Genomic DNA, 24,155 nt, shown 5'->3' with positions numbered 1-24,155 from the left:
GAGGGAGCACGAACTGAAGTATTGAGGGAGCACTTTCTAAGGTATTGAGAAAACACTATCTGAGGCACTCAGTGAGCACTTTCTGAGATATGGAGGGAGCACGATCTGAGGAATGGAGGGAACACTTAGTGTGGTATTGAGGGACAACTTTGCGTGGCACTGAGGGAGCACTATCTGAGGTATTGAGGAAGCACCAGCTGAGCTACTGAGGAAGCGCTATCTGAGGTATTGAGGGAGCACTTTTTGAGGTATTGTGGGAGAATTATCTAAAGTATTTTGGGAGCACTTTCGAAGGTATTGAGCGATCAAGTTCTGAGGACTGAGGAAATACTATCTCAAGTACTAGGAGAAAACATTCTGAGGTATTTTGAGATCACTTTCTGAGGTACTGAGGAAACACTAACGTAGTAAGAGAAAACGTTCTGAGGTATTGAGGAAGCCCTACCTCAGCTATTGAGGGATCATGTCTGAGGTATTGAGGAAGCACTTTCTGAGGTACTGAGGAAACACTATCTAAGGTAGTGAGAGAAAACTTTCTAAGGTATTGAGGGACACTTTCTGAGATACTGACAGAGCACTTTCTGAGGTATTGAGGCAACACTTTCTGATGTATTGAGGGAGCAGTTTCTGAGTTTCTGAGGGAGCACTTACTGAGGTACTGAGGAAGCACGAACTGAGGTATGGAGGGAGCATTATCTGAGATATTGAGGGAGCACAATCTGATGTACTGAGGAAGCTCTATCTGAGGTACAGAGGGAGCACTTTCTGAGGTATTGTGGAAGCACCATCTGTGTACTGAGAGAGCACTACCTGAGGTACTGAGGCGGCACTATCTGAGGTATTGACGGTGCACTTTCTGCGGTACTGAGGAAGCACGGTCTGAGGTACTGATGGACCACTTTCTAAGGTCCTAAGGAAGCACTATCTGTGGTATTGAGGGAGCACTTCCTGAGGTATGCGGGTGCACTAACTGAGGTATTGAGGGAGCACTTCATGAGGTATTGAAGGAATTCCTTCTGAGGTACTGAGGGAGTACTTTCTGAGGTTTTGATGTTGCACCTCCTGAGGTTTGAGAGAGCACTTTCTGAGGTATTGAGGGAGTACATTCTGGTGTATTGAGGAAGCATAATCTGTGGTACTGTGGAAGCACTATCTGAGAAACTGAGGAAAGACTATCTGAGGTACTGAGGAAGCACTATCTGAGGTACTGAGGGAGCACTTTCTGAGGTATTGACGGAGAACTTTCTGATGTATTGAGGGAGCTGTTTCTGTGGTCCTGAGAGAGCGCTTTCTGAGTTATTGAGGGAGCACTATCTGAGGTATTGATTGAGCACTTTTTGTGATACTGAAGGTGCACTATCTGATGTATTGAGGGAGCACTTTCTGAGGCACCGAGGTTGCCCTGTCTGAGGTACTGAAGCAGCACTATCTGAGGTATTGATGGAGCACTTTCTGCGGTCCTGAGGAAGTACTACCTGCGGTACTGAGTGAGCATTATCTGAGGTACTGAGGGAGCACTTTCTGAGGTACTGAGGAAGCTCTTTCTGAGATACTGAGGGAGTTCTTTCAGAGGTATTGAGCAAGCACTATGTGAGGTACTGTGGGAGCAATATCTCAGGTACTGAGGGAACACTTTCTGAGGTATTGAGCAAGCATTGCCTGAGGTACTGAGGGAGCACTCTCTGAGGTATTAAGGGAGATCTATCTGAGGTATTGAGGAACAATATCTGAAGGTATTGAGGAACACTATCTGAGGTATTAAGGGAGCACTTTCTCAGGTATTGAGGGTGTGCTATCTGATGTATTGATGGAGACATTTCTGAGATACTGAAGGTGCGCTGTCTAAGGTATTCAGGGAGCACTATCTGAGGTATTGAGGGAGCACTATCTGAGGTATTGTGGGAACTCCTTCTGAGGTATTGAGTGAGTATTTTCTGAGGTATTGAGGAAGCAAAATCTGAGCTACTGAGGGAGCACTTTCTGACGTATTAAGGAAGCACTGTCCGACGTATTGAGGGAGCAATTTCGAAGGAATTGAGTGAGAACTATCTGAGGTACTGAGGGAGCACTTTCTGACATACAGAGGGCGCACTTTCTAAGGTATTGAGTGAGCACTATCTGAGGAATTGAGGGAGTAGTTTCTGAGGTATTGGTGGAGCACTATCTAGGTACTGAGGAAGCAGTTTCTGAGGTATTGAGGGAGCACTTTCTGCAGTACTGCGGGAGAACCTTCTGAGGTACTTAGGAAGCACTATCTGAGGTATAGCCGGTGCACTATGTGAGGTATTGAGAGAGCCTTTTCTGAGGTATGAAGGCTGCATTTTCTGAGGTGCTGAGGGTGCACGATCTGAGGTATTGAAGGAGCATTTTTTGAGGTATTGAGGGAGCATTTTCTGAAATACTGATGGTACACTATCTGAAGTACTGAGTGAGCACTATCTGAGGTATCGAGTGAGCACTATCTGAGATATTGAGGGAGCACCTTCTGAGTTATTGAGGGAGCAATTACTGAGGTATTGAGGGAGCACTATCTGAGGTCTTGAGGGAACATTTTCTGAGGTATTGAGGGAGCAAAGACTGAGGTATTGAGGGAGCATTAACTGAGGTACTGAGGGAGCACTTTCTTTGGTACTGAGGAAGCACTTTCTGAGGTATTGAGGGTGCACTATCGGACGTATTGCGGGAACACCTTTTTACGTAGAGAGGCAGCACTATCTGAGGTATTGAGGGAGCACTATCTTAGGTGTGGGGGATCACTATCTGATGTACTGAGGGAGCCCTTTCTGAGGTATTGAGCGAGTAATTTCTGAGGTACTGAGGGAGTAGTTTCCGAGGTATTGAGCAAGCACTATTTGATTTACTGAGGAAGCACTCTCTGAGGCATTGAGAAAGCACTATGTGAGGTACTGAAGGAGCACTATGTGAGATATGGAGAGAGCACTTTCAGAGGTATTGAGCAAACATTATCTGAGCTACTGAGGTAGCAATGCCTCAGGTATTGAGGGGGTACTTTCTGAGGTATTGAGGAAGCACTACCTGATGTCCTGAGGGAGCACTCTCTGAGGTATTGAAGGTGATCTATCTGAGGTATTGAGGAACACAATCTGAGGTATAGAGGTAACACTTTCTGAGGTATTGAGGGTGCACTTTCTGAGGAATGGAAGGAGCTTGTTTTGAGGTATTGAGGGAGCACTATCTGATATATTGAGGGAGCACTTTCTGAGGTATTGAGGGAACACATTCTGAGTTATTGAGTGAGCACTATCTGAGGTATTGAGGGAGCACGTTCTGAGATATTGAGTGAGCATTATATGAGGAACTAAGTGAGCTCTTTCTGAGGTATTGAGGGAGTACTATCTGAGGTATTGAGGGACCATTTCCTGAGGTATTGAGAAAGCACCATCTGAGGTACTGAGGGAGCACTTTCTGACATATAGAGGGCGCACTTTCTAAGCTATTGAGTGAGCACTATCTGAGGTATTGAAGCATTTTCTGAGGTATTGAAGGTGCACTATCTGAGGTATTGCGGGAAACCTTTCTGAGGTATTGCGTGAACCATTTTTGAGGTATAAAGGCAGCACTATCTGATGTATTGAGGGAGCACTATCTTAGGTGTGGGGGACCACTATCTGAGGAATTCAGGGAGCACATTCTTAGTTATTGAGAGAGCACATTCTCAGGTATTGAGGAAGCACTATCTGAGCGATTGAGGGAGAATTATCTGTGGTACTGAGGGAGCACATTCTGAGGTACTGAGGGAGCACATTCTGAGGAATTGAGGGTGCACTATCTGAGGTATTGAGGGAGCACTTTATGAGGCATTGAGGGAGCAATTACTGAGGTATTGTTGCAGCACTATCTGAGGTATTGAGTGAGCATTGTCTGAGGTATTGAGGGAGCAATTACTGAGGTATTGAGGGAGCACTATCTGAGGTATTGTGGGAACTCCTTCTGAGGTATTGACTGAGTATTTTCTGAGGTATTGAGGAAGCACTATCTGAGCTACTGAGGGTGCACTTTCGGATGTATGAAGGAAACACTGTCCGACGTATTGAGGGAGCAATTTCTAAGGAATTGAGTGAGTACTATCTGAGGTATTGAGGGAGCACTTTCTGAGGTATTGAGGGTGTACTATCTGAGGGATTGAGGGAGTACTTCCTGAGGTATTGATAAAGCACCATCTGAGGTATTGAGGGAGCACTTTCTGACATATGGGGGCGCACTTTCTAAGGTATTGATGTAGCACTATCTAGGTACGGAGGTAGCAGTTTCTGAGGTATTGAGTGAGCACTTTCTGAGATAATGGGGGAGCATTATCAGAGTTATTGAGGGAGCACTTTCTGCAGTCCTGCAGGATCACCTTCTGAGGTACTTAGGAAACACTATCTGAGATACTGACGGTGCACTATGCACTAGGTATAGAGAGAGCCTTTTCTGAGGTATTAAGGGTCCATTTTCTGAGGTGCTGAGGGTGCACGATCTGAGGTACTGAGGGAGCCCTTTCTGAGGTATTGAGGGAGTACTTTCTGAGGTACTGAGGGAGTAGTTTCCGAGGTATTCAGCAAGCACTATTTGATTTAGTGAGGAAGCACTCTCTGAGGTACTGAGGGAGCACTTTCTGAGGCATTGAGAAAGCACTACTGAGGGAGCACGATGTGAGATATGGAGAGAGGACTTTCTGAGGTATTGAGCAAACATTATCTGAGCTACTGAGGAAGCAATGCCTCAGGTATTGAGGGAGTACTTTCTGAGGTATTGAGGAAGCACTACCTGAGGTACTGAGGGAGCACTTTCTGACATACAGAGGGCGCACTTTCTAAGGTATTGAGTGAGCACTATCTGAGGTATTGAGGGAGTAGTTTCTGAGGTATTGAGAGAGCAATTTCTGAGGTATTGAGGGAGCACTTTCTGAGGTAATGAGGGAGCACTACCTCAGGTATTGAGGAAGCACATTCTGAGGTATTGAGGGAGCAATTTCTGTGGTACTGAGGAAGCACTTTCTGAGGTATTGAGGGAGCACTTTATGAGGTATTGAGGGAGCACTATCTGAGGTATTGAGTGAACACTTTCTGAGGTATTGAGGGAGCACTTTATGAGGTATTGAGGGAGCACTATCTGAGGTATTGAGGGAGCATTGTCTGAGGTATTGAGGGACCAATTACTGAGGTATTGAGGGAGCACTATCTGAGGTATTGTGGGAACTCGTTCTGAGGTATTGAGTGAGTATTTTCTGAGGTATTGAGGAAGCAAAATCTGAGCTACTGAGGGAGCACTTTCTGATGTATTAAGGAAGCACTGTCCGACATATTGAGGGAGCAATTTCGAAGGAATTGAGTGAGAAATATCTGAGGTATTGAGGGAGTACTCTCTGAGGTATTGAGGGAGTACTATCTGAGGTATTGAGGGAGTACTTCCTGAGGTATTGATAAAACACCATCTGAGGTACTGAGGGAGCACTTTATGACATATAGGGGGCGCACTTTCTAAGGTATTGAGTGAGCACTATCTGAGGTATTGAGGGAGCACTTTCTGAGGTATTGAGGGAGTACTATCTGAGGTATTGAGGAAGCACTTCCTGAGGTATTGAGAAAGCACCATCGGAGGTACTGAGGGAGCACTTTATGACATATAGGGGGCGCACTTTCAAAGTTATTCAGTGAGCACTATCTGAGGTATTGAGGGTGCAGTTTCTGAGGTATTGAAGGAGTACTATCTGAGGTATTGATGGAGCACTATCTAGGTACTGAGGAAGCAGTTTCTGAGGTATTGAGAAAGAACCAACTAAGGTATTGAGGGAGCACTTTGTGACATATAGAGCACACACTTTCTAAGGTATTGATTGAGCACTATCTGAGGTATTGAGGGAGCACTTTCTGAGGAATTGAGGGAGTACTATCTGAGGTATTTAGAGAGCACTTCCTGAGGTATTGAGAAAGCACCATCTGAGGTACTGAGGGAGCACTTTCTGACATATGGAGGGCGCACTTTCTAAGGTATTGATGGAGCACTATCTCGGTACGGAGGAAGAAGTTCCTGAGGTATTGAGTGAGCACTTTCTGAGGTAATGGTGGAGCATTATCAGAGGTATTGAGGGAGCACTTGCTGCAGTGCTGCAGGAGCACCTTCTGAGGTACTTAGGAAGCAACATCTGAGGTACTCACGGTGCACTATGTGAGGTATTGAGAGAGCCTTTTCTGAGGTATTAAGGGTGCATTTTCTGAGGTACTGAGGGTACACGATCTGAGGTATTGAAGGAGCATTTTCTGAGGTATTGAGTGAGCATTTTCTGAGATACTAATGGTACACTATCTGCGGTACTGAGGGAGTACTTTCTGAGGTACTGAGGGAGTGGTTTCCGAGGTGTTGAGCAAGCACTATTTGATTTACTGAGGAAGCACTCTCTGAGGTACTGCGGGTGCACTTTCTGAGGCATTGAGAAAGCACTATGTGAGTTACTGAGGGAGCACTATGTGAGATATGGAGAGAGCACTTTCTGAGGTATTGAGCAAACATTATCTGAGCTACTGAGGGAGCAATGCCTCAGGTATTGAGGGAGTACTTTCTGAGGTACTGAGGAAGCACTACCTGAGGTACTGAGGGAGGACTCTAAGGTATTGAAGGTGATCTATCTGAGGTATTGAGGAAAACAATCTGAGGTATAGAGGTAAAACTTTCTGAGGTATTGAGGGTGCACTTTCTGAGGAATGGAAGAGCTCGTTTTTAGGTATTGAGGGAGCACTATCTGAGATATTGAGGGAGCACTATCTGAGATATTGAGGGAACACTTTCTGAGGTATTGAGGCAGCATTATATGAGGTATTGAGTGAACACTTTCTGAGTTATTGAGGCAGCATTATATGAGGTATTGAGGGACTACTTTCTGAGATATTTAGGGAGCGCTTTGTAAGGTATGGGGAGTACGGAGGTATTGAGGGAGCACATTCTGAGATATTGAGGGAGTACTTTCTGGGGTATTGAGGAAAGACTCTCTGAGGTATTGAGGGAGCATTATCTGTGGTACTGTAGGGAGCACTTTCTGAGATACTGAGATAGCACTTTCTGAGGTATTAATGGTGCACTTTCTGAGGTATTGTGGAAGCGCTATCTGAGGTATTGAGGGAGCAATTATTGAGGATCTGAAGAAGCGCGATCTGAGATATTGAGGGAGCAAAATCTGAGGTTTGGACGGAGCGCTTTCTGAGGTCGTGAGGAAGCACTATCTGAGGTATTGAGGAAACATTATCTGAGGTACTGAGGGAGAATTTTCTGAGGTACTGAGGGAGCACTTTCTGATGTATGGAGGGAGCATTATCAGAGGTACCGATGGAGCACTTTCTGTGGTACTGAGGAAGCACTTTCTGAGGTATTGAGGGAGCTCCTTCTGAGGTACTGAGGGAGCACTTTCGTAGGTATGGAGGAAGCATTATCTGAGCTATTGAGGGAACATTATCTGAGATAATGAGGGAGCGTTATCTGAGGTATTGAGGGAGCACTTTCTTAGGTATGGAGGGAGCATTATCTGAGCTATTGAGGGAACATTATCTGATATAATGAGGGAGCGTTATCTGAGGTACTGAGGGAGCACTTTCTGAGGTACAGAGGAAGCACTGTCCGACGTTTAATGAAGCACTGTCCAAGGTACTGAGGGAGCAATCTCTGAGGTACTGAGTGTGCACTATCTGAGGTAATGAGGGAGCACGTCCTGAGGTATTGAGTGAGCATTATCTGAGGTATTGAGGGTGCACTACCTGAGGTACTGAGGGAGCACTTTCTGAGGTGCTGAGGGTTTACTATCTGAGGAATTGATGGAGCATTTCCTGAGGTACGAAAGGTGCGCTGGTGAAGGTGTTCAGAGAGAACTATCTGAGATATTGAGGGAGCACTATCTGAGGTACTGAGGACGTACTATCTGAGGTACTGAGAGAGCCCTTTCTGAAGTATTGGGTGTGCACTATCTGAGGAACTGAGGAAGCACTTTCTGAGATACTGAGTGAGTACTTTCTGAGGTATTGAGCGAGAACTATCTGATATACTGAGGAAGCGCTATTTGAGGTATTGGGGACCATTATCTGAGGTATAGAGGGAGCACTTTCTGAGGTATTGTGGGAGCAGTATCTAAGGTATGCGGAGCACTATCTGAGGTATTGAGGGAGCACTTTCAGAGGTATTGAGGTTGCTACTTCTGAGGTATTGAGCGAGTGCTTTCTGAGGTATTGAAGGAGCACTATCTGAGCTATTGAGGGTGCACCATCTGTGGTACCGAGGAAGCACTTTCTGATGTATTGAGGAAGCACAATGAGAGTACTGAGGGAGCATTATCTGAGTTACTGAGGGTGTACTATCTGAGTTATTGAGGGTGCACTGTCTGAGGTATTGAGGGAACATTTTCTGAGGTATTGTGTGTGCACTATCTGAAAACTGAGGAAGCGCTATTTGAGGTATTGTGGGGCACTATCTGAGGTACTGAGGGAGCACATTCTGACGTATTGAGGAAGCACTGTCCGATGTATTAAGGAAGCACTGTCTGAGGTACTGAGGAAGTACTATCTGATGTATAAAGGGAGCACTTTCTGAGGTATTGAGGAAGCACTTCCTGAGGTATTGAGTGAGCATTATCTGAGGTATTGAGGGTGCACTACCTGAGGTATTGAGGGAGCACTTTCTGAGGTACTGAGGGTGTACTATCTGAGGAATTGATGGAGCATTTTCTGAGGTACTAAAGGTGCGCTGGCGAAGGTATTCAGTGAGAACTATCTGAGATATTGAGGGAGCACTATCTGAGGTACTGAGGACGGACTATCTGAGGTACTGAGGAAGCCCTTTCTGATGTATTGGGTGTGCACTATCTGAGGAACTGAGGAAGCACTTTCTGAGATACTGAGTGAGTACTTTCTGAGGTACTGAGGAAGCACTATCTGAGGGATTGAGGGAGCACTATTTGAGGTATTAGGAGCTTTATCTGAGGTATTGAGGGAGCACTTTCTGGGGTATTGAGGATGCTCCTTCTGAGGTATTGAGCGAGTGCTTTCTGAGATATTGAGGGAGCACTATCTGAGCAATTGAGGGTGCACTATCTGTGGTACCGAGGAATCACTTTCTGATGTATTGAGGAAGCTCAATAAGAGTACTGAGAGAGCACTATCTGAGTTACTGAGGAAGCACTATCTGAGTTATTGAGGATGCACTGTATGAGGTACTGAGGGAGTATTTTCTGAGATGTTGTGTGTTCACTATCTGAGGAACTGAGGAAGCACTAAATGAGGTATTGAGGCAGTACTTTCTGAGGTACTGAGGGAGTACTTTCTGTGGTTTGAGGAAGCACTATGAGAGGTACTGAGGGAGCAATATCTGAGGTATTAAGGGAGCACTTTCTGAGGTATTGAGGAAGCACGATGTGAAGTACTCTGGGAGCAGTCTCTGAGGTATTGAGGGTGTACTATCTGAGGTATTGATGGAGCATTTTCTGAGATATTGAAGGTGCGCTGTCTAAGGTATTCAGGGAACACTATCTGAGGTATTGAGGGAGCACTTACTGAGGTAATGAGGGACGGACAATCTGAGGTACAGAGGGAGCCCTTACTGAGGTATTGGGTGTGTACTATCTGAGGAACTGAGGAAGCACTATCTGCGGTATTGAGCGAGTACGTTCTGAGGTACTGAGGAAGCACTATCTCAGGTATTGAGGGAGCACTATCTAAGGTATTGAGGGAGCACTTTCTGAGGTATTGAGGAAGCACTATCTGAGATACTGAGGGAGTACTGCCTGAGGTATTGAGCAATCACTATCTGAGGTACTGAGGGTGCAATATCTCAGGTATTGAGGGAGCACTTACTGAGGTATTGAGGAAGCAATTTCTGATGTACTGAGGAAGCATTCTCTGAGGTACTGATGGAGCACTTTCTGAGGTATTAAGCAAGCATTGCCTGAGGTACTGAGGGAGCACTCTCTGAGGTATTGAGGGAGATCTATCTGAGATATGGAGGAACACTACCTGAAGTATTGAGGGTGCATTATCTGAGGTACTTAGGGAGCATTTTCTGAGGAATTGAGTGAGCACTTTCTGAGTTATTGAGTGAGCATTATATAAGTACTGCGGTAGCACTTTCTGAGATATTGAGGGAGCACTATATGAGATATTGGGGGAGCACTCTCTGAGGTATTGAGGGAACACTATTTGAGGTATTGGGGTGTCCTATCTGAGGTATTGAGGGAGCACTTTCTGAGGTATTGAGGTAGCAATATCTAAGGCATGGGGAGCACTATCTGAGGTACTGAGGGAGCACTTTCTGAGGTATTGAGGAAGCTCTTTCTGAGATACTGAGGGAGTACGGTCTGAGGTATTGAGCAAGCACTATCTGAGGTACTGAGGGTGCAATATCCCAGGTATTGAGGGAGCACTTTCTGATGTATTGAGGAAACACTTTCTGATGTACTGAGGAAACAGTCTTTGAGGTACTGAGGGAGCACATTCTGAGGTATTGAGCAAGCACTATGTGAGGTACTGAGGGAGCAATATCTTTGGTACTGAGGGAGCACTTTCTGAAGTATTGAGCAAGCATTGCCTGAGGTACTGAGGGAGCACTCTCTGAGGTATTAAGGGAGATCTCTCTGAGGTATTGAGGAACAATATCTGAAGGTATTGAGGAACACTATCTGAGGTATTGAGGGAGAACTTTCTGAGGTATTGAGGGTGTGTTATCTGAGGTATTGATGGAGACTGTTCTGAGATACTGAAGGTGCCCTGTCTAAGGTATTCAGGGAGCACAATCTGAGGTATTGAGGGAGCACTTACTGAGGCAATGAGGGTCGGACAATCTGAGGTACAGAGGGAACCCTTTCTGAGGTATTGGGTGTGCAGTATCTGAGGAACTGAGGAAGCATTATCTGTGGTATTGAGGGAGTATCTGTGGTATTGGTGGGCGGCACGGTGGCACAGTGGTTAGCACTGCTGCCTCACAGCGCCTGAGACCCGGGTTCATTTCCCGACTCAGGCGACTGACTGTGTGGAGTTTGCACGTTCTCCCCGTGTCTGCGTGGGTTTCCTCCGGGTGCTCCGGTTTCCTCCCACACTCCAAAGATGTGCAGGTCAGGTGAATTGGCCATGCTAAATTGCCCAAAGTGTTAGGTAAGGGGTAAATGTAAATGTAAATGTAGATGTAGGGGTATGGGTGGGTTACGCTTCGGCGGGGCGGTGTGGACTTGTTGGGCCGAAGGGCCTGTTTCCACACTGTAAGTCTAATCTAATCTAAACCTTCTGAGGGACTGAGGGAGTACTTTCTGAGGTACTGAGCGAGCACTATCTGACGTACAGAGGAAGCACTCTCTGAGGTATTGATGGAGCACTATTTGATTTGCTGAGGAAGCACTCTCTGAGGTACTGAGGGAGCACTTTCTGAGGTATTGAGGAAGCACTATCTGAAATTCTGAGGGAGTACTGTCTGAGGTATTGAGCAAGCACTATCTGAGATACTGTGGGTGCAATATTGAGGTATTGAGCAAGCATTTCCTGAGGTACTGAGGAAGCACTCTCTGTGGTATTGAGGGAGATCTATCTGAGGTATTGAGGAACACTATCTGAGGTATGAGGGAGCACTATCTGAGGAACTAAGGGAGCACTATCTGATGTACTGAGGTTGCACTTTCTGAGGTATTGAGTGAGCACCTGCTGAGCTATTGAGTGAGCATTATATGAGATACTGAAGTAGCACTTTCTGAGGTATTGAGGGAGCACTATTTGAGGTATTGGGGGAGTACTATCTGAGGAATTGAGGGAGCACTTTCTCAGGTATTGAGGGAGCAAAGTCTAAGGCATGGGGAGCACTATCTGAGATATTGAGGGAGTACTTTCTGAGATATTGTGGGTGCTCCTTCTGAGGTATTGAAGGAGCACTATCTGAGCTATTGAGGATGCACTATCTGTGGTACCGAGGAAGCACTTTCTGATGTATTGAGGAAGCACAATGAGAGTACTGAGGGAGCATTATCTGAGTTACTGAGGAAGCACTATCTGAGTTATTGAGGGTGCACTGTCTGAGGTACTGAGGGAACATTTTCTGAGGTATTGTGTGTGCACTATCTGAAAATTGAGGAAGCGCTATTTGAGGTATTGGGGGGCACTATCTGAGGTACTGAGGGAGCACTTTCTGACGTATTGAGGAAGCACTGTCCGATGTATTAAGGAAGCACTGTCTGAGGTACTGAGGAAGTACTATCTGATGTATAAAGGGAGCACTTTCTGAGGTATTGAGGAAGCACTTCCTGAGGTATTGAGTGAGCATTATCTGAGGTATTGAGGGTGCACTACCTTAATTATTTGAGGGAGCACTTTCTGAGGTACTGAGGGTGTACTATCTGAGGAATTGATGGAGCATTTTCTGAGGTACTAAAGGTGCGCTGGCGAAGGTATTCAGTGAGAAATATCTGAGGTATTGAGGGAGCACTATCTGAGGTACTGAGGAAGCCCTTTCTGATGTATTGGGTGTGCACTATCTGAGGAACTGAGGAAGCACTTTCTGAGATACTGAGTGAGTACTTTCTGAGGTACTGAGGAAGCACTATCTGAGGGATTGAGGGAGCACTATTTGAGGTATTAGCAGCTTTATCTGAGGTATTGAGGGAGCACTTTCTGGGGTATTGAGGATGCTCCTTCTGAGATATTGAGCGAGTGCTTTCTGAGATATTGAGGGAGTACTATCTGAGCAATTGAGGGTGCACTATCTGTGGTACCGAGGAATCACTTTCTGATGTATTGAGGAAGCTCAATAAGAGTACTGAGAGAGCACTATCTGAGTTACTGAGGAAGCACTATCTGAGTTATTGAGGATGCACTGTATGAGGTACTGAGGGAGTATTTTCTGAGATGTTGTGTGTGCACTATCTGAGGAACTGAGGAAGCACTATCTGAGTTATTGAGGATGCACTGTATGAGGTACTGAGGGAGTATTTTCTGAGATGTTGTGTGTGCACTATCTGAGGAACTGAGGAAGCACTAAATGAGGTATTGAGGCAGTACTTTCTGAGGTACTGAGGGAGTACTTTCTGTGGTTTGAGGAAGCACTATGAGAGGTACTGAGGGAGCAATATCTGAGGTATTAAGGGAGCACTTTCTGAGGTATTGAGGAAGCACTATGTGAAGTACTCTGGGAGCAGTCTCTGAGGTATTGAGGGTGTACTATCTGAGGTATTGATGGAGCATTTTCTGAGATATTGAAGGTGCGCTGTCTAAGGTATTCAGGGAGCACTATCTGAGGTATTGAGAGAGCACTTACTGAGGTAATGAGGGACGGACAATCTGAGGTACAGAGGGAGCCCTTACTGAGGTATTGGGTGTGTACTATCTGAGGAACTGAGGAAGCACTATCTGCGGTATTGAGCGAGTACGTTCTGAGGTACTGAGGAAGCACTATCTGAGGTATTGAGGGAGCACTATCTAAGGTATTGAGGGAGCACTTTCTGAGGTATTGAGGAAGCACTATCTGAGATACTGAGGGAGTACTGCCTGAGGTATTGAGCAATCACTATCTGAGGTACTGAGGGTGCAATATCTCAGGTATTGAGGGAGCACTTACTGAGGTATTGAGGAAGCAATTTCTGATGTACTGAGGAAGCATTCTCTGAGGTACTGATGGAGCACTTTCTGAGGTATTAAGCAAGCATTGCCTGAGGTACTGAGGGAGCACTCTCTGAGGTATTGAGGGAGATCTATCTGAGGTATGGAGGAACACTACCAGAAGTATTGAGGGTGCATTATCTGAGGTACTTAGGGAGCATTTTCTGAGGAATTGAGTGAGCACTTTCTGAGTTATTGAGTGAGCATTATATAAGTACTGCGGTAGCACTTTCTGAGATATTGAGGGAGCACTATATGAGATATTGGGGGAGCACTCTCTGAGGTATTGAGGGAACACTATTTGAGGTATTGGGGTGTCCTATCTGAGGTATTGAGGGAGCACTTTCTGAGGTATTGAGGTAGCAATGTCTAAGGCATGGGGAGCACTATCTGAGGTACTGAGGGAGCACTTTCTGAGGTATTGAGGAAGCTCTTTCTGAGATACTGAGGGAGTACGGTCTGAGGTATTGAGCAAGCACTATCTGAGGTACTGAGGGTGCAATATCCCAGGTATTGAGGGAGCACTTTCTGAGGTATTGAGGAAACACTTTCTGATGTACTGAGGAAACAGTCTTTGAGGTACTGAGGGAGCACATTCTGAGGTATTGAGCAAGCACTATGTGAGGTACTGAGGGAGCAATATCTTTGGTACTGAGGGAGCACTTTCTGAAGTATTGAGCAAGCATTGCCTGAGGTACTGAGGGAGCACTCTCTGAGGTATTAAGGGAGATCTCTCTGAGGTATTGAGGAACAATATCTGAAGGTATTGAGGAACACTATCTGAGGTATTGAGGGAGAACTTTCTGAGGTATTGAGGGTGTGTTATCTGAGGTATTGATGGAGACTGTTCTGAGATACTGAAGGTGCCCTGTCTAAGGTATTCAGGGAGCACAATCTGAGGTATTGAGGGAGCACTTACTGAGGCAATGAGAGTCGGACAATCTGAGGTACAGAGGGAACCCTTTCTGAGGTATTGGGTGTGCAGTATCTGAGGAACTGAGGAAGCATTATCTGTGGTATTGAGGGAGTACCTTCTGAGGGACTGAGGGAGTACTTTCTGAGGTACTGAGCCAGCACTATCTGACGTACAGAGGAAGCACTCTCTGAGGTATTGATGGAGCACTATTTGATTGGCTGAGGAAGCACTCTCTGAGGTACTGAGGGAGCACTTTCTGAGGTATTGAGGAAGCACTATCTGAAATTCTGAGGGAGGACTGTCTGAGGTATTGAGCAAGCACTATCTGAGATACTGTGGGTGCAATATTGAGGTATTGAGCAAGCATTTCCTGAGGTACTGAGGAAGCACTCTCTGTGGTATTGAGGGAGATCTATCTGAGGTATTGAGGAACACTATCTGAGGTATTGAGGGAGCACTATCTGAGGAACTAAGGGAGCACTATCTGATGTACTGAGGTTGCACTTTCTGAGGTATTGAGTGAGCACCTGCTGAGCTATTGAGTGAGCATTATATGAGATACTGAAGTAGCACTTTCTGAGGTATTGAGGGAGCACTATTTGAGGTATTGGGGGAGTACTATCTGAGGAATTGAGGGAGCACTTTCTCAGGTATTTAGGGAGCAAAATCTAAGGCATGGGGAGCACTATCTGAGATATTGAGGGAGTAATTTCTGAGATATTGTGGGTGCTCCTTCTGAGGTACTGAGGGAGCACTTGCTGACCTACTGAGGGTGCACTATCTGTGGTACCGAGGAAGCACTTTCTGCGGTTTTGAGGAAGTACAATGTGAGTGCTGAGGGAGCACTATCTGAGGTACTGAGGAAGCACTATCTGAGTTATTGAGGGTACACTATCTGAGGTAGTGTGGGAGCGTTTTCTGAGGTATTGAGGGAGCATTTTCTGAGGTACTGGCGTTGTACTATCTGAGATACAGAGGGAGCACTATCTGAGGTATTGAGGGACTACTTTCTGATGTACTGGTGAGCAAGCACTATCTGAGGTACTGAAGAAGTACTATCTGAGGTGTTGAGGAAGCACTATTTGATTTACTGAGGAAGCATTCCCTGAGGTACAGAGGGAGTACTTTCTGAGGTATTGCGGAAGCACTATGTGAGGTACTGAAGGAGCAATATCTCAAGTATTGCGGGAGCACTTTCTGAGTTATTGTGGAGGCACTATCTGCTGTGCTGAGGAAGGACTCTCTGAGTTACAGAGGGAACACTTTCTGAGGTATTGAGGAAGCACTACCTGTGGTGTTCAGCGAGCAATTTTTGAGGATCTAAGGATGCACTGTCTGAGGTATTGAGGCAGCACTTTCTGAGGTTCTGACGAAGCACTCTCTGAGGTACTGAGGGAGAATTATCTGAGGTACAGAGGGAGGACTTTCTGAGGTATTGTGGAAGCACTATCTGAGATACTAAGGGAGCATTATCTGACATATTGAGGGAACAATATCTGAGGTACTGAGGGAGCACTTTCTGTGGTACTGAGGAAGCACTTTCTGAGGTATTGAGGGTGCACTATCTGAGGTACTGAGGTAGCACTTTCTGAGGTTTTTAGGGAGCACTATCTGAGGTATTGAGGGAACTCCTTCTGAGGTATTGAGCGAGTATTTTCTGGTATTGTGGAAGCACTGTATGAGGTACTGAGCGAGCACTTTCTGAGGTACTGAGTGTGCACTATCTGAGGTATTGAGGGAGCACTTTCTGAGGTATTGTGAGACCATTATCTAATGTATTGAGGGAGCACGTTCTCAGGTATTGAGGGAGCACCTTCTGAGGTACGTGGGAAGCACTATCTGAGGTAATGAGGGAGTACTTTCTGAGATATTGAGGAAGACATTTCTGAGGTATTGAGGGTGCACTACCTGAGGTATTGAGGAAGCAATTTCTGAGGTAGTGAGGGAACAATTCCTGATTTACTGGGGGTGTACTATCTGAAGTATTGATGGAGCATTTTCTGAAGTACTGAAGGTGCGCTAGCTAAAGTGCTCAGGGAGCACTATCTGTGGAATTGAGGGAGCACCTTCTGAGGTATTGAGGAAGCACTGTCTGAAGTACTGAGTGTGCACTATCTGAGGTATTCAGGGAGCTCCCTCTGAGGTATTGAGCGAGACCCTTCTGAGATATTGAGGGAGCACTATTTGAGGTACTGAGGGAGTACTTTCTGACGTATTGAGGGTGCACTATCTGTGGTACAGAGTAAGCACTTTCCGAGGTATTGAGGGTGCTCCCTCCGATGTATTGAGCGAGAACTTTCTGAGATATTGAGGGGAAGTACCATGTGAGTACTGATGGTGCTCTATCTGAGGTACTGAGGAAGCACTACTGAGATATTGAGAGAGCACTGTCTGAGGTACTGTGGTAGCACTGTCTGAGGTACTGAGTGTGCACTATCCGAGGTATCGAGGGAGCACCTTCTGAGGTATTGAGGGAGCTCTTCTGAGGTATTTTGTGAGTAATTTCTGACGTATTGAGGGAGCACTGTCTGAGGTACCGAGGGAGCACTTTCTGAGTTATTGAGCAAGCACAATCTGAGGTATTGAGGGAGCATTTTCTGAGGTATTGTGGGAGTACTATCTGAGATATTGATGGAGCACTATCTAGGTACCGAGGAAGCAGTTTCTGAGGTTATGACTGAGCACTTTCTGAGGTATTGTGGGAGCAACTTCTGCGGTACATAGGAAGCACCATCTGAGTTATTGAGGGTGCACTTTCTGAGGTATTGAGGGAGCACATTCAGAGGTATTGAGAGAGTACTGTCTGAGGTATTGATTGAGCAATTTCAGAGGTACTGAGGAAGCAGTATTTGAGGTATTGGAGTACATTCTGAGGTATTGAGAGAGCATTATCTGAGGTATTAAGGGTGCTCTTTCTGCGGTACGGTGGGAGCACCTTCTAAGCTACTTAGGAAGCACTATCTGAGGTATCGAGGGTGCACTATCTGAGGTATTGAGGGAGCCTTTTCTGGTGTATTGAGGGAGCATTTTCTGAGGTACAAAATGTGCACTGAGGTATTGAGGGAGCACTTTCTGAGGTATTGGGCGAGCACTTTCTGAGATACTGTGGGAGCACATTCTGAGGTATGGAGGGAGCACTTTCTGAGGTATTGAGCAAGCACTATCTGAGGTACTGCGGGAGCACAATCAGAGGTATTGAGGAAGATCTATCTGAGGTATTGAGGAAGGACTATCTGAGGTACTGAGGAAGCACTATATGACGTATTGAGGGAGCATTTTCTGAGTTACTGAGGCAGCACAAATTTGAGGTATTGAGGGAGCACTTTCTGAGGTATTGAGGGAGCACTATCAGATGTATTGAGGGAGCACTTTCGGAGCCATTGTTGGAGCAATTTCCAAAGCATTGAGGGACGGATATCTGAGGTATTGAATTAAAACCTTCTGAGGTATTGAGCGAGCACTTTCTGAGGTATAGTGGGAGAACCTTCTGAGGTATTTAGGAAGCACTATCTGAGGTATTGAGGGTACATTATCTGAGGTATTGAGGGAGCACTTTCTGCGGTAGTGAGGGAGCATTTTCTGAGGTATTGAGGGATGGATATCCGAAGTACTGAGGGAGCACTACCTGAGGTATTGAGGGAGCTCCTTCTGAGGTATTGAGGGAGCACAATCTTAGGTAATGAGGGAGCACAATCAGAGGTATTGTGGAAGATCTATCTTCGGTATTGATGAAGCACTATTGACGTAATGAGGGAGCACTTTCTGAGGTACTGAGGCAGCACACATTTGTGGTATTGAGGGAGCACTATCAGATGTATTGAGGGAGCACGATCCGAGGTATTGAGGTAGCACTTTCTGAGGTATTGGGTGTGCACTATCTGTGGTATTGAGGGAGTACTTTCGGAGGTATTGTGGGTGCAATTTCCAAGGTATTGCTGGACGGAGATCAGAGGTACTGAGGGAGCACTATCTGACATACAGAGGGTGCAGTTTCTAAGGTATTGAGTGAGTACTCTCTGAGGAATTGAGGGAGCCCTTTCTGAGGTATTGTGGGAGCACCTTCTGAGGTACTTAGGAAGCACTATCTTAGGTATTGAGGGTGTACTATCTGAGGTATTGAGGGAGGACTTTCTGAGGTAGTGAGGGAGAACTTTCTGAGGAATTGAGGAAGCAATTTCTGAGGCATTGAGGGAGCACTTTCTGAGGTATTGAGGGAGCACTATCAGATGTACTGAGGGAGCACTATCTGAGGTACTGAGGAAGCACTATCTGAGGAACTGAGTGAGCACTTTCTGACATATAGACGGTGCACTTTCTAAGGTATTGAGTGAGCACTCTCTGAGGTACTGAGGGAGCACTTTCTGCGGCATTGAGGGAGTACCTTCTGAGGTACTTAGGCAGCACTTTCTGAGGTATTAAGGGTGCACTACCTGAGGTATTGAGGGAGTACCTTCTGCGGTATTAGAGTGCACGACTTGAGATTTTGAGGGAACACATTCTGAGGTATTGAGGATGCACTATTTGAGGCATTGAAGGATCACTTTCTGAGGTATTGAGGGAGCTCCTTCTGAGGTATCGAGGGAACACTTTATGACGTATTGAGGGAGCACTATCTGTGGTATTAAGGGAGAATTTTCTGAGGTACTGAGAGTACACTTTCTGAGGTATTGAGGGAGCACTTTCTGAGGTATTGAGGAAGCACTATCTGAGATACTGAGGAACACAATTAGAGGTATTGAGGAAATTGTAGCTGAGGTACTGAGGAAGCACTACCTGAGGTATTGAGGGTGCACTTTCTGAGGTACAGAGGCGGCACAGAATTGAGGTATTGAGGGAGCGCTTTCTGAGGTATTGAGGGAGCACTATCTGAGATATTGAGGGAGCACTTTCTGAGATACTAAGAGAGCACTTTATGAGGTACTTCGGAAGCACTATCTGAGGTAATGAGGGTGCGCTAACTGAGGTATTGAGGGAGCCTTTTCTGATGTATTGAGGTTGCATTATCTGCGGTAATGAGGGTGGACTATCTGAGGTATTGAGGGAGCACTTTCTGAAGTACTGACGGATCACTTTCTGACGTATTGAGGAGGCACTGTCTGAGGTACTGAGGAAGCACTATCTGAGGTACTGAGGGAGCACTTTCTGAGGTATTGTGGGAGCATTATCAAAGTACTGAGGGAGTACTTTCTGAGGATTGAGGGAGTAGCTTCTGAGGTACTTAGGAAGCACTATCTGAGTAATTGAGGGTGTACTATTTAAGGTATTGAGGGAGCCTTTTCTGAGGCATTGAAGGTGCACTACCTGAGTTATTGAGGGAGCACATTCTGAGGTAATAAGGGTGCACTATCTGAGGCATTGCGCGAGCACTTTCTGAGGTATTGAGAGAGCTCCTTCTGAGGTACTGAGGGAGCACTTACTGAGGTACTGAGGGAGCAATATCTATGGTATTGGGGGAACTATGCGAGGTATTGCGGGAGCACTATCTGAGTATCTGAGGAAGCACAGTCTGAGGCATTCAGGGAACACTATCTGAGGTACTGAGGGAGCATTATCTGAGGTATTAAGGGTGCACCTTTGAGGTATTGAGGAAGCACTAATTGAGATATTAAGGAAGCAATTTCTGAGGATCTGAGAAAGCACCATCTGAGGTATTCAGGGAAAGCTATCTGAGGTATTGAGCGAGCACTTTCTGAGGTACTGAGGAAGCACTCTCTGAGGTAATGCGGGAGCATAATCTGAGGAACTGAGGGAGAATTATCTGAGGTACTGAGGGACCACTTTCTGACGTATTGAGGGTGCACTTTCTGAGGTATTGAGGGAGCAATTACTGTGGTATTGAGGAAGCACAACCTGCGGTATTGAGGGAGCTCCTTCTGAGGTATTGAGCGAGTACTTTCTGAGGTATTGAGGAAGCACTTTCTGTGGTATTGAGGGTGCACAATCTGAGGTATTGTGGGACCAATTTCTGAGGTCTTAAGAGAGCAATTTCCGAGGTACTGAGTGTTCAATATCTGAGGTGTTAAAGGAGCACTTTCTGTGGTAATGTGGGAGCTCGTTCTGAGGTATTGAGGCAGTAGTTTCTGAGGTTTTGAGGGACCACTATCTGACTTATTGAGTGTGCAGTATCTGAGGTATTGAGCAAGCACCATCTGAGGTACTGAGGGAGCACTTTCTGACATATAGAGAGTGAACTTTCTAAGGTATTGAGTGAGCAATATCTGAGGAATTTTGGGAGCACTTTCTGAGATATTGTGTGAGCATTATTTAAAGTTTTGGGGAGACCTTTCTGAGGCATTGAGGGACCACCTTCTGTGGTATTTAGGAAACACTACCTGAGTTATTAAGATTGCATTATCTGAGGTATTGAGGGAGGCCTTCCTGAGGTTTGAGAGAGCACTTTCTGAGGTATTGAGGGAGCTCCTTCTCAGGTATTGAGCGACTACTTTCTGGTGTGTTGAGGGAGCACTACCTGAGGTACTGAGTGAGCACTTTCTGACGTATTGATGGTGCACTATCTGTGGTACTGAGGAAGCACTTTCTGACGTACTGAGGAAGCACTATCTGAGCTATTGAGGGGTCACGTTCTGAGGTATTGAGAAAGCACTTTCTGAGGTACTGTGGAAGCACTTTCAGAGATATTGATCAAGCAGTATCTGAGGAATTGAGGGAGCACAATCTGAGGCACTGAGGGGGCACTTTCTGATGTATTGAGGGTGTAATATCTGAGGTACCGTGGAAGCACTATCTGAGGTATTCAGGGCGGACTTTCGGAGGTATTGATGAAACACTATCTGATGTACTGATGAAGCACTGTCTGATTACTGAGGGAGCACTATCTGAGGTATTGAGGAAACACGTTTTGTGGTACTGAGGGTGCTATATCTGGGGTATTGAGGGAGCACTTTCTGAGGTACTGAGGGAGCAATTTCTGAGGTCCTGAGGAAGCATTATCTATGGTATTGAGGAAGCAATTTCTGAGGTACGGAGGGTGCACTATGTGAGGTTTTGCGAGAACACTTTCTGAGGTATTGAGGAAGCATTTTCTGGGGTATTGAGGAAGCACTTTCTGAGGTATTGAGGGAGCACTTCCTGAGGTATTGCAGAAGCAACATCTGTGTACTGAGAGAGCACTATCCGAGGTATTTAGGCGGCACTATCTGAGGTATTGTGGGAACAATTTCTAAGGCCCGGACAGAGCACTTTCTGAGGCTTTGAGGAGCTCCTTCTGAGGTATTGAAGAAGTAGTTTCTGAGGTATTGAGGGAGCACTATCTGCGTTAGTGAGAAGCACTGTCTGAGTTACTAATGAAGCACTATCTGAGGTATTGAGGGATCATGTTTTGAGGTATTGAGGAAACACTTTCTGCGGTATGGAGGGAGATCTATCTGCGGTATTGAGGAAGCACTATCTAAGTTATTGTGGGAACAATTTCTAAGGCACGGACAGAGCACTTTCTGAGGTATTAAGGGATCACTTTCTCATGTATTCAGAGAGCAATTTCTGAGGTACTGAGAGAGAACTTTCTGAGGTATAGAGGGAGCACTTTCTGAGGTATTGAGGAAGCACTATCTGATCTACTGAGGGAGGACTAATGCGGTATTGAGGGAACACTTTCTGAGGTATTGAGGAAGCACTATCTGAGTTATTAGGGAGCACTTTCTGAGGTATGGAGGGAGCACCTTCTGAGGTATTGAGGGAGCATTATCTGAGGTATTGAGGGAGCACTTCCTGAGGTATTTTGGAAGCACTATCTTATGTACTGAGGAAGCACTATTTTAGGTACAGAGGGAACACTATGTGAGGTATTGTGGAAGCACTATCTGAGGTACTGAGGAAGCACTCTCTCAGTCATGGAGGCAGAACTATCTGAGTTTTTGAGGGTGCACTATCTGACGTACTGAGCAAACACTATCTGTGGTATTGTGGGAGCATGATCTAAAGAATTGAGGGAGCACTTTCTGAGGTATTGAGGGAGCATCTTCTGAGGTATTGGGTGTGCACTATCTGAGGAACAGATGAGGCATTATCTGAGGTATCAGGGAGCACTTTCTGAGGTATTGTGGGAGAAATTTCTGATGTACTGAGGGTGCACTATCTGAGGTATTGAGAGAGCCCATTCTGAGGTATTGAGGGAGCTCCGTCTGAGGTATTGAGCAAGTCGTTTTTGAGGTATTGAGGGAGCACTATCTGAGGTACTGAGGGAGCACTTTCTGAGGTGTCGAGGGAGCACTATCTGTGGTACTGAGGAAGTACTATCTGAGGTACTGAGGGAGCACTTTCTGAGGTATTGAGGAAGCACTGTCTGAGGTACTGAGGAAGCACTATCTGAGGTACTGAGGGAGCACTCTCTGAGGTATTGAGGAAGCACTGTCAGAGGTACAGAGGAAGGACTATCTGAAGTATTGAAGGATCATGGCTGAGGTATTGAGGATGCACTATCTGAGGTACTGCGGGAGCACTTTCTGAGGTATGGAGGAAGCACTCTCTGAGGAATTGAGGAAACACTATCTGAAGTACTGAGAGAAAACTTTCTGAGGTATTGTGGGAACACTTTCTGAGGTACTGACAGAGCACTTTTTGAGGTATTGAGGGATCACTTTCTGATGTATTGAGGGAGCAGTTCCTGAGGTACTGAGGGAGCAATTTCTGAGGCAGTGAGGGAGCACTTCCTGAGATATTGAGGGAGCACTAACTGAGGTATTGAGGGAGCACTTTCTAAGGTATTGAGGGAACACTATCTGAGGCACTAAGTGAGCACTTTCTGAGATATGGAGGGAGCACGATCTGAGGAACTGAGGGAACACTTAGTGTGGTATTGAGGGACAACTTTGCGTGGCACTGAGGGAGCACTTTCTGAGGTATTGAGGAAGCACCAGCTGAGCTACTGAGGAAGCGCTATCTGAGGTATTGAGGGAGCACTTTCTGAGGTATTGTGGGAGAATTATCTAAAGTATTTTGGGAGCACTTTCTAAGGTATTGAGGGATCAAGTTCTCCGGTATTGATTGAGCAAAATCTGAGGTACTGAGGAAATACGATCTGAAGTACTGAGAAAACACTTTCTGAGGTACTGACAGAGCACTTTTTGAGGTATTGAGGGATCACTTTCTGATGTATTGAGGGAGTAGTTCCTGAGGTACTGAGGGAGCAATTTCTGAGGTACTGAGGAAACACTATCTATGGTAGTGAGAGAAAACGTTCTGAGGTATTGAGGGACACTTTCTGAGATACTGACAGAGCACTTTCTGATGTATTGAGGGAGCAGTTTCTGAGTTTCTAAGGGAGCAATTACTGAGGTACTGAGGCAGCACGAACTGAGGTATTGAGGGAGCATTATCTGAGATATTGAGGGAGCACGTTCTGAGGTATTGAGGGAGCTCCTTCTGACGTATTGAGCAAGTAGTTTCTGAGGTATTGAGGGAGCACTTTCTCAGGTATTGTGGAAGCACAATTTGATGTACTGAGGAAGCTCTATCTGAGGTAGAGAGGGAGCACTTTCTGAGGTATTGAGGAAGCACCGTCTGTGTACTGAGAGAGCACTGCCTGAGGTACTGAGGCGGCACTATCTGAGGTATTGACGGCGCACATTCTGCCGTACTGAGGAAGCACTGTCTGAGGTACTGAGGGAGCA

Source organism: Chiloscyllium punctatum, chromosome 18 (genome assembly GCF_047496795.1).
Source record: "Chiloscyllium punctatum isolate Juve2018m chromosome 18, sChiPun1.3, whole genome shotgun sequence".
Lineage (NCBI taxonomy): Eukaryota > Metazoa > Chordata > Chondrichthyes > Orectolobiformes > Hemiscylliidae > Chiloscyllium > Chiloscyllium punctatum.
Note: the sequence above shows the minus strand (reverse complement) of the source record.